The 15,280-nt window shown below is 41.0% G+C and overlaps 1 protein-coding gene across 7 annotated transcripts in view; it reads left to right on the forward strand.

Annotated features, from left to right (window-relative positions):
* THRB (thyroid hormone receptor beta) overlaps positions 1 to 15,280 on the forward strand; it is a 392,041-nt gene that overhangs the window by 150,553 nt on the left and 226,208 nt on the right. The gene's annotated exons all lie outside the window — the stretch shown is intronic.

Here is a 15,280-nt window from a genome sequence, read left to right on the forward strand (position 1 = left end):
TCTCTAGTTCTCCAAAATTGTATTGAATTTAAATGTGCCCATGCAAGGTAGACTGTGTACAACACTAATTATCAAATAAACTGACAATTTAAAAAAAAGAAGAAACACAAAATAATACTATAACACAATCAGATAATTGATCATTATCAGTATGTTTAGCTCTAAATTATATACTCATTTTCTGAGAATTATGTAATTCTAACTTGCTGACAGACTGTTTTAAACACTGAATTGGGGAATTCCCTGGTGGTCAGTGCTTAATACTCTGTGCTTTCACTGTTGAGGACCCGGGTTCGATCCCTGGTTGGGGAACTAAGATCCTGTAAGCCGCATGGCACAGCCAAAAAAAAAAAAATACTGGATAAACTATTTTACTCTCTTTAAAAAAAAAAAGATCAGGGACCCATTTGCTGTCCACGTGGCTGAAGATGGCTCTCAGCTCAGGCACCCTCCCCCAGTGCAGGTGGTTGCCTAGGGCACCTGGGCAAGGATGGGGAAACAGACTCCGGCAGGGTGATCTAAAGGAAGAGGCTGGAGCTTAAATTCTGCCTCTCACCTACTTGCCTTTTACCTTGGCAAAGTGATTTGGAGACACTGAGCTTCAGTTTTCTCGTCTCAAAAATGGGTCCAAGCATCCCTCGCTGCTCTGGTGTAAGGTGCTAACATCCTGGGCTACAGATACCCTGGCCTCTGAGAAGCAAGTGGGCAGCACTGACACGTCCTTGTTAGAAATGCAGAATCTCAGGCTCCACTGAGACTTACTGAGTCGGAATCTGCATTTTAACAAAGTCCCTACAGAGTCTAGATTAACTGATGTTTAAATTAGACTAAAATAAGATTTGTGGTGATGTGTCTGGAATTCAAAACGGACGAAGCTTCTAGTCCTGGTTTTCATCTCTTACATCGCACTCCTCTGACTGCTTCACCTGGAGGTGACTGTATTTCCATAAGGCATCTTTTATTTTTTGTTTTGTTTTGGTTTTATTTTTGGTACGCGGGCCTCTCACTTTTGTGGCCTCTCCCATTGCGGAGCACAGGCTCCGGATGCGCAGGCTCAGCGGCCATGGCTCACGGGCCCAGCCGCTCCGCGGCATGTGGGATCTTCCCGGACCGGGGCACGAACCCGTGTCCCCTGCATTGTCCACTGCGCCACCAGGGAAGCCCCATAAGGCATCTTTTAGAGAAGGATCCGCATACAAGTTGCAGAACATGCTAGCAGCTGCAGCCTAGTCTAAACCAACCCCCACACGAGCCGACCTAGGAGGCAGAGTATCTTCACTTTGCCGTAGGTTGGAGAGAACTAGAGCGGGCAGACAGTGTGACGGGCTGAGAAGCAGACCTCTTGAAGCCCTTCATGATCACAGACTCCTGGGACAGAGGTCACCAGAGCTACACCTTCAAGCCAAGTGTCAAATACAAACAAGCAAACAGATAAAAGGAAAGAAATTATGAGAAATATTCCCCTCATCCCAGAAAGCAGCAATACCAGTCACAAAGCAAAAGGTTAGGAGTTTCCAGGATAAACCAGACTCCTGTAGACGTTAAGATGACTGAGATTATAGAAACTCCCCCAAATCCCCAAGCTGTCCCTGGGGTCTGTGTATGTGTATGTGGTGTGTGTGTGTGTGTGTGTGTGTGTGTGTGTGTCTACGATGTGTGTGTATATGCAGGGTGTGTGGTGTGTGGTGTGTAGGTGTGTGTGGTCTGTGTATATGTGTGTGTATGCTGTGTGTATGCAGGGTGTGTGTGTATGCGGTGTGCATGTGTGGTGAGTGTGTATGCGGGGTGTGTGGTGTGTATGGTGTGTGTATATATGTGTGTATGGTGTGTGTATGCGGTGTGCGTGTGTGGTGTGTGTATGTGTATGGTGTGTGTATGCGGGGTGTGTGGTGCATGTGGTGTGTGTATACAGTTTTGCACATCCTTTCTCTCTTCAGTGGAATGTTCTGAGCCTCACTTCCCAGATGACCCCGCCCCCCAAGTAGGCCCTACTCTCTGATAGGGCTGGGGAAAAATTCCAGGGTGGAGAAAATACTGATTTTGTCTCATGAAATCTCTGTTCCCCACCTTGTTGTCTTTTTTGGCCTCACTCCTAAATGCTTCAATGTGTACTTCCTAAGAACAAAAATAGTGTCTTACATAACCCAGTTATCAAACCCAGGAAATTCAACATTGATATAAATACTGTTATCTAATCAACATTCCATATTCAAAATTTATCAATTGTCCAATAATGTTCTCGGTAGCAATTTTTTCCCAGTTGGGATTTGCTCCACAATATTCTGTTGCATTTAGTTGTCATGTCTCCTTACAATGAAACAGGTCCTCAGCCTTTCTTTGTGTTTCTTGATGTTTGGAGGATACAGGCCAATTCTTTCATAGAATTGGATTTCTGATGTTTCCTCAGTGTTAGATTCAGGTGATGCCTTTTTGGAAGGAAAACCACAATAGTGACCTTGTGTCCTTCTCAGAACACATGAGGTCAGTTTATTCCACTAGTGGTGATGTTAGTTTTGATCGCTTAGTTAAAGTGCTGTCTGCCAGGTTCCCCCCCGCGCCCCCCCCCCACCATAAGGTTACTACTTTCCTCTTTGGAATTAGCATGTTATTTGGGAGGAAGTATCTTGAGACTATACAAAGACCATTTCCTCCTTAAATTTTTCCCCACTCGTTTTAACATCCATTGGTGGTTTTCTAACTCCATCGTTCCTTCTGTATTTATTAGTTGGCGTTCTACTCTGCGGAAGAACTTTTACTTCTTTTCTATTTATGCATTCACAGATTTATGTATATCAGTGTGGACTTATGGAGAAACCCGTCCCCCTTTGATCTTGAGCCTTCTGTGGTCTCCTCCATCCAGAATCTCTGAAAACCAGCCTGAGCATCCAGAGCTGGGAGCTGCCTGGGGTGGTGCCACGGGAGGTGGATGCACAGGAGGTCTTCACAGCCCCAGGGGATTCGTAATCTTGGTTCCAAACCAAGGTCTTTATTTAACCTGGAAGTTTGGCTTTCTTCACTTTTACTCGCAGGTTGACGCTGAAACCCCTTCTCTGAGAGCAGAAACCCAGATAGAACACAGCCATGCTCTCTTCTCCTCTTCCATTCAGGATCCCTTCTCTCCCTTCCAGTGTGTCTGTTCCAAAGCAGTAGTAAATGTCTCAGCCTAAGGACTGGAAAAGGCCCCAAGGTGTCGAAAAGTTTACCTTCCCATTATAGACCAGAAAACGCAATGGGTAGGCCCTAGTGACCCTTTATGCCTCCTGTTTCTCCAAAGTAAACGAGTTTCTATCCATTTTGTGATAGCATCTGAAATTCCTTTAACACTCTTTATTTAGGAACTTTAATTGAGGGCAAGGGCGTAAGACTGCCAACCGTAGGTGGTGCCCCATCCACATTACTAAGAAACTGTTTTTAAAATTTTAGCAGAGTTTAGTGAGGGATTGGGGTAGCTTTGTTGCCAAAGTCTCAGTATTTACAATTTGCTTCATGGACTTGCTTTATTCGATTTTGTTTTAGTTAAATTAAGGAATAAAAAAGCAAATTTCTTAATTGGTTAAGTGGCTTGCTAGTAACAAGATTTTATAGGAGTTTTTTTCTTTTTATTTTGTATTGGAGTATAGTTGATTAACAGTATAGTATAGTTGTGTTAGTTTCAGGTGTACAACAGAGTGATTCAGTTATACATGTACGTGTATCTGGTTTTTTTTCAAATTCTTTTCCCATTTAGGTTGTTACAGAATATTGAGCAGAGTTCCCTGCGTCACAGAGTAGGTCCTTCTTGGTTATCCATTTTAAATATAGGATGAGTACATGTCAATCCGAAACTCCCTCACCCTTACCCCCTGGTAACAAAACCGTAAGTTTGTTCTCTCAGTCTGTGAGTCTGTTTCTGTTTTGTAAATAAGTTCATTTGCATCAGTTTTTTTTTAGATTCCGTTTATAAGTGATATCATATGATATTTGTCTTTCTCTGTCTGACTTACTTCACTTAGCATGATAATCTCTAGGTCCATCCATATTGCTGCAAATGGCATTATTTCATTCTTTTTTATGGCTGAGTACTATTCCATCGTATATATGTACCACATCTTCTTTATCCATTCCTCTGTCGATGGACATTTAGGCTGTTTCCATGTCTTGGTGATTGTAAACAGTGCTGCAATGAACATTGGGGTGCATGTCTCCTTTCAGACCATGTTTTTCTCTGGATATATGCCCAGGAGTGGGATTGCTGGATCATATGGTAGGTGGGATGTAAATTGGTGCAGCCACTGTGGAGAACAGTATGGAGGTTCCTTAAAAAAGTAAAATTAGAGCTACCATAGGAGTCTTCTTTCTGACTGTATTGAATTATCCATCAGATATACAAAGTCAGAGAAACAAATGATTAAACAGATACACCTATCTTTTTCCTCCCTGAATCTGCCAGTGCAACCCATAAGCCTTTGGCGATATCCTATACTGACCTGGTATGCCGGCTAAACTAATTGTGACTATCCTGTGGTCCCAGCTGGAGGACAGTAGCCTCACTTCTCTGTACTGCCTTCATTCCCTTTCAGATAGCTATAGAGATTACTCTATTGCTCACTGTCGCCAGCTGGATGCCAGTAGTTGCTGTAGGGCTGGGGAACTGTGCCAAAGGGAACTCATTCATGTGTGTGACATTTACGTCAACTGAGTGGGCTTTCAGATCGGTCATCTAAACCTTTAATGTTATTTATAAGCTACAGTATTAAACTTGTCCACACAACCCACATGAAAAAAATATATATCAGAAAAAGAGGTTTTTTTAAGTTGGTCTTCCTTCATGCAAATATGTTCAGAGGGTAAGAGCCCATGTTTAATTCTTCTTTTTCTTTGCATAAGATTTTTCTTTTTCTTTGCATAAGATTCACTGAGGCATCCAGTCTTCCTGTTCTCTGTGTTAAGTTAGAAATTTAACTCCTTAAGTTGTCATTAAAAAGAAAGTGGACAAAGTTTCCAGATATTTATGAGTCAGCAAATGAACAAACTAGAATTTATAAAGAAATGCATCATTACATTTTTTACAATAGCTTTCATCTAGCCGTAAAAGCAGTCCATGCATACAGTGGAAATTTTGAAAAAAAAAAAGATAATAAGAGATAAATAAAAAGAGATAAATAATAAATAAGAGTTAAAAAAAGATATTTAATATTCACTCTTGATTTCACTAGCTAGTGTTATAGTTCCTCAACATTTTGGAGTGTTTCTTCCAAATCTTTTTCTGTGCAAATATAATACATATATGCTTTACAGTGGTCAGATTCATATTTTGTATGTGTAGTTTTTCAACCTGATTTTTGCATTTAACATTTTATTGTGGTTATTTCTCACACTGTGATTTGTATTAGTTTTAATGGCTGCCCAATTACTTTTTAAAAGTCTTCCCTGCAGTTTGGGACTTAGAGACTGCTCTGACGTCATGCTACTAAGGCAGATATAACTTCTGTAGACATCTGTGCACGTAACTCTTAGTTTGCATTTTTGGTTATTTCCTTGGGAGCATCCATGCTCTCTTGGGGCTAAAGCAGAAACAAAGCCCAGGCTCCCCGTCCTAGGAAAGAATTGATCCATTTCGGCCCTGTTAAATTCCTCATGATCCTTTTCTGCTAAAGGAAAGACAAGTCATGTTCACATCCCTCTTTACCCACAACCTGTCCTCACAAAAACAACATTACCAAAGTGGACCATGGTGCTTGGCCCAAAACATATTTTTCTTTCTTTGGGCGTGGAAGATAAGCCAAGATGGCAACTTGCCCAAAAGTGATCCAAGAACCTTTTGTAGGGAAAGTTTTGTTCGATAGGACCTGAGAGGATGTTTTAAAATAAAAGTTTTATTAAGGCGAAATGTGTTCCTGGGTTAGAAAGATAAGGTTTCTTCTCACATGCCTGGACTAGCTCCTTCCAACATGTTTGCTAGTTCTCCTGTAGACACACAACTTCAGTGACCTGAGAAAGACTTTACACCCTGAAAAGAAAGATAAAGGAAACTCAAGAACATGAACTCCTTTATCACAGAGATGCACAGAGATGCTCACACCATTCTTCATTGTCAACTGTAGAACCCTTTGTTCCTCTTTCAAAAGTGTCTTTGTGTTTCTTGGAATGAGCTGGCTCTCTCTCTCCCAGCTGTCGGAAATGCAAGAGAACTTCATGGAAAGCAACAGTGTATATTGTTCCCGAAAAGGTTAGAGGTGAGCTCCCGTCACATGGTCACCGTCATCATCTGCTCTCGCCGCAGACATTTTTGCAGTGGTGGGACCATAAGTGTTTCTCTTACAGGTATTGAAGTTCCTGTTCCCAGAGAAGCAGGGCCTGGCAACTTGGGAGGACCTTTCCTCTTGTGGCTCTGCCCTGACTGATTTACTATGTGACTTTGGAAACATTTTATGAGGGCTTGTTCTGGAAAAGATGATGACAGCTTATAAAGATACAAATACCATAATAAGTAAACATAAGTTATAAAGGATAAGAAAAACCAAGAAGCAAAGGAAAACAGGGATAGATACTAATAATGAGCTGGAGATTAGGTTAATATGCAAATATGTACCGTTGTACATTTAATAACTTTTTACTGAGTGTCTATTATTTGCCAGGAACTCTGAAACACATTTTTCAAACTTAGTTGCAACATGTTAATGGTCCATGAAATCATTTAAGTGAGCGACCACCGTTTTTAACGGAATGGGATGTGAAGGGCTAGAATAGAATACAATAGAAAATATCAGAGGTCATTGCACAAAGTAAGGATATTATTTACAAAAATATAACTGTACGCTGGGTCATGATACAAAGTGTATTTCTTACTGTAGCCGTAGTAAAAAGAAAATTTGAAAACCACTGACCTGTGGGTATGCACAAATTTAGGGCTGAGTTTTCTAGAAGCCAATGGGAATAGGGAAACGTTATACCATTTTTGCTGCTCATTTCCTACAAGTATACAAAAGGAGAAAATTATTTTTGCTATCCTTTACAAAGAGAAAAAATGAATAACATACTAAATAACCTCCTTACAGAAAACCCTGGTAATTTAAGGCTATTTCTTTCAGCCTCCCCCCTTCCTCCCCCCCATACAAATAACAGCATCACTCCACACTCTACAAGATGTCTGAAATTTACCCTGATGTGTACTTTAGGTCCTATCACGCTCCTTACCATGTATGTCAGTGTTCTTATGAATGCTAAGTAGAAAACGGGTGATATTTCTTAAAGTTTTGTAAACAGAGTTATTTTTTGAAGCAAAATATAGATACATTCCATTAAAACATACAGTAAGATGCATACATCGGTTGTAGTAAAAATGATGGTTACTTACTAAGGTGGTTCCAGGGACCATTAACGTGTTGCAACTAAGTATACAAGTCATTAGCATACAGCTTGATACATTTTCACAAAATGTAAACACCCATGTAACCACCATTTAGATCATGAAACGGAACAATTGACAGGAAGGAGAAACTCTCCAACTTCCCCCCTTCAGTCTCTCTTCCAAAAGACTGAACTTTCCTGAGTTCTAAAACTACAGATTAATTTTGCTTTGTTTCGAACTTTACGTAAAGGGCTCATGTAGAATGTATTCCTGTGTCTGACTTACTTTGCTCAATATTATGTTTGTGAGACATTCCATCAGTTGTGATTTATATATTTCATTGTGGGCATATATCCGTTGGTGAATAGTTTGTTTTCAGCTTTGGCTATGGTGAGAAGTGCAGCTATGGACATTTTTGTACAGGTCTTTTGGTGAACATGTGTACACATTTCTGTTGAGTTTGAGGATGAAATTGCTGGTGTATATATATATATATATATATATATATATATATATATATTCAGCATGAAGAGATATTATAGTGTCTCAGGGCATGATCATACATGTGCATCCTTGGGCCTGGTGAAAATCTACCTGGAGATTCACCAGTGTTTCAGTAACAAGTACAAGCACACAAGTGTCCTTTTCAATTCCTTTGTCTTATTTTTATTTTGGAAAATTTGGAAAATATAGGTAAGTATACAGAATAAAATTTAAATCACAATAACCCAGCCACCCAAAGATGACCACTTTTAGCAATTAATTGTATATCCTTCGAGCCCTTTGCCATTATAGATAACACTACGTGAACATCTTTTTCACTGAGGCTTTGTATATATATATCCATAATCATTTATTTAAGATAAATTCTGGGAAGAAGAAATGCTGAATAAAGGACGTGGGAAACCTCAGGCTTTGATACACTCACTAATGTTTTACTAGTTGGAAGAGTAGGGGTGTGGGGAAGGGCACACAGAAAGCAGATGAATGTCAAAGAAGTCACAGGTAAGAAAATATACTAGCACCAGAGGACTGGCAAGAAAGCCTCCAAAGATTCTCTGCTATGAGGATTCTGTAGTACCTGTTCATTTTTTTTTTCTTTTAGAAAGAGGAAATAGTTTTTAATTCTTTAAGAAATAGCTTTCTTTTGGTAGGTACCACTGAATTTGGAGCTATATAGCCTTTTACTGTTTGTTTTTACAGTTATCTGTGTTGCTCCAATTCCAATTGTGTGCACTCGGTCAAAAGAATCATTGCAAAGTTCTCTCTGGTCTGTAATCAGACGAACAGCCTCAACGCCCGATTCTGCTGTTGCTCCGTCGTGAGTAGTGGTTTCCCTGCCGTGCTTTGTTTGCAGATCCCCCGGAGGTGGTTCTCCAGAGGGATGAATGGCATCTTTGTTCAAAGGGGCCAGGAGAGAGAATCATCTAATTCTACCAAAGACAGGAGACAGTAAACCGATCCTGCGTTTCCATTGCTGTTGGAAAAAGAACAGTAAATGACAGCAAAATTGAATAACGAGATACTTGCACGGTATAAATGACCCAGCGGAAGAGATGTGATGAGAAGGAGGGTGAGGATTTGATCTCTGCCTTTCAGTTTTCAGTCATTGTCAACCACGAAGTACAAAAATTGGCTCAGCAAAACTTAGTTTCATCCAGGATACTAGACAGAGAGCCAAGAGATTTTTTTCTCTGCTAAGTTGCCCAGGATTAATGTTTTGTGGATATGTTTACATTGGTGAATAAAGTCAGAGCACTTTATTTTGCTACGGTTGTGCTTTTCAAACTGTGGGTTGGGTCCTATTCGTGGGTGATGAAATCAATTTCACAGGTTATTACTAACTTTTCTTTAATGAAATAGTATATAAAAAAGAATAGAATAGCATAGTGTTGAATGGAATAGAAAATATCCAAGTACATCACATAAGCAAGAATACTATCTAATGGGACTTATATTTTAGTTAGCTATACATACACACATCTAAATATATGGACATGTGTTATAGATTAAAACAAACTTCTCATTATGGGTCATGGTCAAATAATGACTGCTGGGAATTTTTTACATTAGAGATTTTTTTTTCTTCTCTTTTTTCTGGGAATATTTTTGTATATACACAATTTTCCAAAAGTTGTTTCTTTGCAATTGAACAGATCAAACTTTGGGGTTTGGGGTTGAGGGAACCAGGAAACATCTTCATGTTAATATAGACAACAGTTACCTTCTTGTTGATCCAAAGTACAAGTAGAAAAAACCTGGCTTATCTGAATCTGTCTTTATTATGGTCCTATATAGAAGGCAACTCTGATAATGACACCTCTTTTCCAATGTCAGATGGAAAACACCCAAGGTTAGAAAACTGTCATGGTGGCATTCAAATACCAACCCAAGGGTCAACATATTAATACTCTGAGAAAAGGATGGCTCATGGTAACATGATATACCTACTCGCTGGTGATTGGAGTTAAGACTTTACCAAACAATGAAGTCACTAGTAGCTGATTATGATGACATGTGCTGATTTTAAACATTTACTGTGATCATTCGATAATAGAGTAAATTTTCATGTATGCAAAACTTTCCCCCCTAATTCAGCTTCATTCAGATCTGTATTTAATTGCTTTGAGTTAACAGTAAGCGGACTCACAAACTTGGGTAAGATCTAGCAGGTGGCCCAATTGTATGTAAGTTTCCCATGTGTGGGAAATACGCATTTAAGTATGTGTATACAGGTCATACGAGTATATAATACCTTATGCTAAGTGATCCATTCACTGGTACTTCATCCTTATGAAACCAAAGAACGGTCAATACAATAAATAAAAACAGTCACTCTAGAAAGCAGTCACTCTAGAAAGCATTCACTCTAGTGGCTGCCTGAGGAGCTGTTTCAGAGGGGTTTGGAGATAGGGTTTGGACTCAGCAGTAAGGAAAGATTGCGTTTGATTAGTAATATCTGTGATGACATGGAAAGGGGACAGTGGTGATATACGTGCCATGTGTTTATCTTGGAACTTTTCAATTCAGTGACTCTTTATGGTATCTTGGAAACATGAGTTGCTTCCTGCCAATGTGTTCAGGAGGGTCGTGATCTCTGTGAGGGCTATGCTTCATTACAGATGCCTAGTCTGGTTCTCTCCCTCCCATCTACCCCTCACGTGTTTATCAGAGTAATGTTTCTAACACACACTTTGGATCATATTACTATCTTCTCAGAACCGATTCATTTCCCGTTGCCTTCAGGACAGAAGGAAGTCCAATCTGCTTAGATGGGTCTCCAAACTCTTTTTTTTTACCAAAATATATTTGGCGTATTACATTGTGGAATGTCTATAACATGTTACACCGGCACATTTATATATAATAAGATAATTGCCATTGTAGGGACAATTAGCACCTCTGTTACATCACATAGTTATCTTTTCTTTTCAGGGGCCCCAACTCTTTCAAGCTCTCACCTTTGTAGCCTCCTTGCCCCCCTCTTCTCCCCTGCACCTTCCTCCCAAATACACAACCTCTAAACCTAACCAGAACACTTGGTCTTTCCCTCCATGGTTCCTGCACTTTGCTCCCATGGGTGCTGCTACCTGAATATCCTTTCCCACCTATTCAGGCCCTTTCTAACCTTCAAGCCCAGTGTCTGTTCTCACTCTCCGTTATTTCTGCGGACAGAGCTCTCAGCGCCGATGAATGCCTTGTGGTGTCCTGCCCGTCATGGTGAGGTGTGTGCCTATTTGCCCTCAGATCCCTTGCTTGCCCTTCCCTGGTGTGACTGACCTGACGGGGAAGATAAGAAGGATAACAAGCCTAGGGAATTGTGGGGTTTTTTGCTAGACTTTATGTGTTTACTCTCTTTATATTATATAATAACCTACAAGAAAGTAACTGAGAAGGCTGGCTAGCAAAGGCAAATAAAAGGTGGAAGGCATATGAGATGCAAATTATTGGAGTTTGAAGTTACAAGTCAAAAAAACCAAAAAAAAACCCCCAAAAACAGGGCTGTCCAGGTTCCTGAGTCTGGGGTCAGCCTTGGAAGGCCCTGAGGGAAGAGGGAAGCCAGGTGTTCCTTTCTCACACTCAGACCATCTCTCTGATGGCAGCTCGTCTCCTCTGGGGCTTCAGCTCCTACTAGGGAGGGCTTCTGAGCTGTCAGCTTCTGCGGGGTGGCCCTGTGCCCTGGGCTCCAGCACCGACACTTCTATGCTTTGTTCCCGTTGCTCAGGGACTTTCTGCAATGACTGAGTTCCTGGATGGCTGCTGCTTCCCCGTTTGCCTTCATGTCTTTCCTTCTGTGTGATCAGTTCCCTGCAGTATAGCCCTTCTGTTGAAATCCTTACGCTACTTTATATTTTCCTAGTTGAACCTTGACTGAAACAGCTGGCGTTTGGTGGATAGTGGATGAGTCTGATTGCCTAAATTTTAAACTATCTTCTATGGGGACATCTGTTTTTTGAGAGAGCCAGGGGTAGGTCCTATATTGGTTACATCTAGTACACAACAACATTTTGTACAGTTACCTGGGAAAGTAACCCATTACCTCAAAACTCAATGGTTTGAAACACTTGGCATTCATAGGTTCACGAGTCTGAGGGCTGGCTACTGGCTGGTCGTTTGAGTTCCGGCTGGGCCCACTCTGCATCTGTGGTCCGCTGGGTGGTCCTGTGTATCTTGCCTGGGTGCTGTCCTATGTGTGGGGCTTGGCTGCTCTAGGCTGATCTAGGCTGGCCTCGGCTGACACGTGAGTCAACACCACTCTGTGTTTCTCAGCCATGACGGGCCAGCCCAGGCGTGTTCTCATGGCAGTTACAGAGGAGCAAAGCAAACATGTAAACATAACAAGAACTTTTTCAAACCTCTAGATGGAACATACCTGCTAACATTCCATTGGCCAAAGCAAGTCACCTGAGCAAAGCCAAAATCAAAGGGGGCAGGCATATTGGCTGAACCTCTGTCGTAAGAGGAACTGCAAAGTTACCTGACAAAGGGTAGGGACGGGGAGGGCTGAAGATGTGACCGTGAATGCAACGCAGTCAGTCTATAGCAGGCTCCACATGTTTGATGAGAGAGCCGAGACCAAAGAAGTAGAGAGATAGATAACATTAATGTATCGCCATAATAGTAACCCCTTTTAAATGAAAACTTTGCAATAAAATACACATTGTGTATTCGCTAGGTTGTCCTGTAGAGTTCATTTGTACATAGTTACAGACTGAAGAACATAGACCAAGTAAAGAGCCATTTATAACTAACATATTAATAAACCAAGCTAAAGGGACTTTCTTTATCCTTTAACCTTCAATTTGCATTAATTGGGAGCAGTCGTGGGAAATGGGGCCAACCTTACCTCAGGTCACATGGCTTAACAAAATGAACTGTTTCATGCCCAGAAATAAATGCCTTCCAAATATAAATATGAATCAGTTACAAAACAGAATATTTTGAGTACAAAATAACCACAGTGTTAATATATTTATGTCCCAATTAAAAATGTGTAAGGAACACACATTCTGGGCTAAAGTTGTCCCAGGGAGTGATGCTCATTTTTGCTTTGAATCTTGTGTAAACAAACCGGGCAGCCTCCTTTGAGCCATGAGCAAATCCACGGCTCCCTGTTTTCTAAAGAGAAGAAGAATTAAAAATGGGAATGTTTAAGTTGGGAAAGGTCTGGGGCTTGACCTTGCTGCTTTAAATTTCATTCCTTCCTCCATGACTAGGAAATCACTTTGAGTTTGTCTTCCTGGAGAACTCTAATTTGGTTTGTTCTTGGTTTGAGCCACACCATGAAAGAGATGCTGTCTGTCTGTATTATAGCAAAACTTGGAAGCCACTTCAGTGGCACTGTTTTCCAGTTGTCTTCTCTGCTGTTTTAATCTTTACACCTGAGCGTGTTCTCAGTAATTCACAATGAAGCCCATGACATCCTACTGCCTGAGCGAGAATCCCAGTTAGCCTCTTCTCACTGGCTTTGGGCATAATTTTAAATCTTTCTCTGACTCTGAACAATGGGGTTTCCTCATCTGAACAGTGGGGTTATTAATAATACCTACCTCATCTGATCACTGTGAGGATTAAATTAAGTGAAATTAGGTGAGAGAATGAGCATAACCCAACCCACAAAATGTGCTTAAGAAGTGGTATATATTAAACTGCTTATTGTTACTAATTATTATGTGAGAATGTTTAGGTTGTTGTCACTGAGTCAGGTTCATGTATATTCTTCAAAGTATAAATCAGAATTATACCTTCAAAAAATAAGTTGAGGTTCAATATTGTTTACATATAAGGCACTGTTTGTTTTTAGGTATTAGTGTCAAGGGTAGCGGTGCATATCTATTCACATTTAAAACCACAACATTTACAAACACAAGCTTCTTTCTGGCTTGTCAATTTAGTCTTTGAGAATGCTTTTAGAAAATGCTTCTTTTTTTTTCTTTTTTTTGCGGTATGTGGGCCTCTCACTGTTGTGGCCTCTCCTGTTGCGGAGCACAGGCTCTGGACGCGCAGGCTCAGCGGCCATGGCTCACGGGCCCAGCCGCTCCACAGCACGTGGGATCTTCCCAGACCGGGGCATGAACCCGTGTCCCCTGCATCGGCAGGCGGACTCTCAACCACTGCACCACAAGGGAAGCCCGTTTTTTGTTCTTTTTTAAATTGAAGTATAGTTGATTTACTATGTTGTGTTAGTTTCTGGTGTACAGCAAAGTGATTCAGTTATATTTTTTCATATTTTTTTCATTATAGGTTATTACAAGATATTGAATATAGTTCCCTGTGCTATACATTAGGACCTTGTTGTTTATTTGTATATAGTAGTGTGTATCTGTTAATCCCAAACTCTTAATTTATCCCTCCCCCTCCCCACCCTTCCCCCTTTGGTAACGGTAAGTGTGTTTTCTATGTTTCTACGTCTGTGAGTCTGTTTTGTAAATATGCTCCTTAAATATATTGGTCTTCAGCCTTAAAATATTAAAGCTTCCAATGTTCTTGCAAAGAGTACAGTGATACTGACAACTTGGGATTTCAATATTTACAACAAAAGCAAGAGGAGAGAGACTTTGAAGGAAACAAATACAACCTCAAAGTCTTCCTTAAGGTTGTCTGAAAAGGGAGGAAAATTAATAATAAGCAGATCAATTTTTAACAAATATGTTTTACCTTTCAATACACTGACTGTCCACTCTGCATGGAACCATAGTAGAGAAGACAGAGCAGCATCTCGAGAAGCTCAGAGTGGAGTTGCAGAGAAAATTTGCACGTGCACGCATACATATGCGCACACACACACGTAACCAGCACACGGTTTAATGGTACGACAGGTGCTTTCACGGTGTTAGGTGGAAAGGCGGTGACTGACCTGAGACTTAGTGCAGTCAGCATGGTCAGTTCACACACATGATGTTGAGAGTCCAAGTGTGGAACGATAGATACACATATGTAGGTTCATATCATATAGGTGAATGAAAAACACACAAGCACTGTTCATTGTCCTGGATACTCATCTTGTATGTAAATGTTATAAAACAATGTACTGGCAAGATACAAATTCATGGTCTGGCCTTGGAGTGGGTTGTCAAGGAGATTATACCTATGCTCTATTTTATTTAAAAAAAAAAAAGAAAAGAGGGGCTTCCCTGGTGGCGCAGTGGTTAAGAATCCGCCTGCCAGTGCAGGGGGCACGGGTTCGAGGCCTGGTCCGAGAAGACCCCAAATGCCAGGGAGCAACTAAGCCCATGTGCCACAACTACTGAGCCTGTGCTCTAGAGCCCGCGAACCACAACTTCTGAAGCCTGTGTGCCACAACTACTGAAGCCTGCGCGCCTAGAGCCTGTGCTCTGCAACAAGAGAAGCCACCACAATGAGAAGCCTGCGCCCCGCAACGAAGAGTAGCCCCCACCCACTGCAACTAGAGAAAGCCCGCATGCAGCAGCGAAGACCCAGTGCAGCCAA

This window comes from Lagenorhynchus albirostris, chromosome 5 (assembly GCF_949774975.1).
Source record: "Lagenorhynchus albirostris chromosome 5, mLagAlb1.1, whole genome shotgun sequence".
Classification (NCBI taxonomy): Eukaryota; Metazoa; Chordata; class Mammalia; order Artiodactyla; family Delphinidae; genus Lagenorhynchus; species Lagenorhynchus albirostris.